This window comes from Lactuca saligna, chromosome 3, assembly GCF_052625555.1.
Source record: "Lactuca saligna cultivar CGN05327 chromosome 3, ASM5262555v1, whole genome shotgun sequence".
Lineage (NCBI taxonomy): Eukaryota > Viridiplantae > Streptophyta > Magnoliopsida > Asterales > Asteraceae > Lactuca > Lactuca saligna.
The window spans coordinates 67,765,620-67,767,704 of record NC_136419.1 but is presented as its reverse complement, the minus strand read 5'-3'; positions in this window follow the sequence as shown (position 1 = coordinate 67,767,704).

Genomic DNA, 2,085 nt, shown 5'->3' with positions numbered 1-2,085 from the left:
GATGAGGACGAGGAGGAAGTCCAGGAAGACTCGGACTCAGAACCGGAGGTCTACAATCCACCCTAAGTGGCTGAAAATCCTAACCCTCGTCTAGCTTTTCAAGGATTGATGCCTCTGTGGGCGGTGAACTTAGGCAGGTGGAACCACGAGCAGGGACAAGCACCTCCTTACCACGGCGATCGGAGTTACTATAACATAAATGATTGAGGCTCAGTAGACAGAGTCCTTCCTATCCTGGTGCGACGTATTACTCGCGATGCTGAGCAGGGAAGAGCGAACTTCTACCAAGTCATGGAGACCCATGCTAACTGCAGAGTCAACATAGTTCGTTTTCATCATCTGACCAATGACCAGGACTTTGAAAGGTCTCGAACTGACACCCTACAGGTAGAGTCGAATGCGTGTCGTTCTGAATCAAAGGATCTTCGTCAAAACCCAGTGGCACTACAAAAACGAGTTTGAGAAATGGAACAGCAGCTGGCTAAAGCCAAGGGCTGAATCAAGTACCAACCCAAACCACTTCCCTCGCGAGTAGAGTCTACTCTACTCTTCCCTTTTGGATATAGTTAGGTCTATGTATAGAATCTAGTACTAACTTCCTGCTTAAGTTAAGACCTTGGAATTTCTGTCTATTAGGTCTTGGTACTATCAAAATTTTCTTATTCCGGTTTGATGTAAGACCTACTCCTAGGTTAGTTTCCTGAACTTACTACATCATTAATACCAGTAATATTGTCTAAAATCAATAAATCGAATCACGAAATCTCAATCGAGAGTGATTATTTCTCAAAATTCATAATTCTATTTTATGTAGACTAGATTATGTATCACTATCAAATCTTCTCGAAAGTAGGAAGCATAATACCTCCAACCAAAGATGACATAGTCGGATGGCACTTGTCTCGAAACTATTCTAGAAACTTACTCCTACTGTTTACCAGGACTGCATCATAGGAATGTAGGTCGAATCATCAAGAACAGTATAACAAAACGAAGAGCTTACATTCGCATGAATGATTAGAATACATCTAGAGCCAACCTTAATCACTCACAAACTCATTTCCTTATCTTATAACAGAATCATGCCTCCGAAGAAACGTAACCAAAACACCGACAAAACACGAATCCTTCAGATAGATTCAGCTACATTTCAAGTTGCAGTCACATCAGCCGTAGCAACAATTATGGCTCACCTTAATTCTAACAATACAAAGGTTAGTGGAAATGTTACCAACAACCCCAATCACGATGATAACCCAGTACAAAAACAAGTGCCTGATTGTAAAGACACTCCAGACCTCCGACTTAATATACTGAAATGAAAGTTCGAGAGTGAGAGAGGGAATAGTTCAACTCAAGGACCTTCAGAAGGGCATCAAGTTGGGGCAGTCAATATCCCCATCAGCTCTGCTATCCCAACATCAACTGCACCGTACCTAGCAAACCTCTTACACTGCGGTAAGTGCAACTACCATCATTATGGAGTCTACCGAGAACCGTATAGCAATAAATGCTACTGGAAGGGACACATTGCCCGCATCTGTAGAACTCCGGTAGGGTTCATCACTTCAACCACAAATGTTGGGATCAGTATAATATGTCATCTTTGTGGTGAAATAGGAAATTTCAAGAGGAACTGTCCAACTGAGAAGAAGGACGGGGGAACAGGAGGAGTCTGACCCATAACATGCCAAAGTACCCTGTTATAATTTTGGTACACTTCCAAACCCCAATAAATAATCATAATTGCACTTACTCTCTCATTCGAAACAAATCATAAAACTCATATAAAAATTTGTAACCCTAACAGGTAAGCTATAATGGCTTAATGTTTGCATTAGGTCCATTCATAATTAAGATGGTATACATGACTTGTATACAACAAGCGGTTATAGAGTGAGACCCAGTGGGGATCATTTCATGAAAGTTCATTTTTTTCAAATTATTAGAAACCTCGTTTAGTAATACTTGTAATTTATGGTACAATAGAGTTCGTAGTAATGATACCAAGGTTAGTTATTCGTCCTAGTAATCGATTCTTCTTCCAAATCAACATAATATCTAATTCATCAAGAATTTTCGACA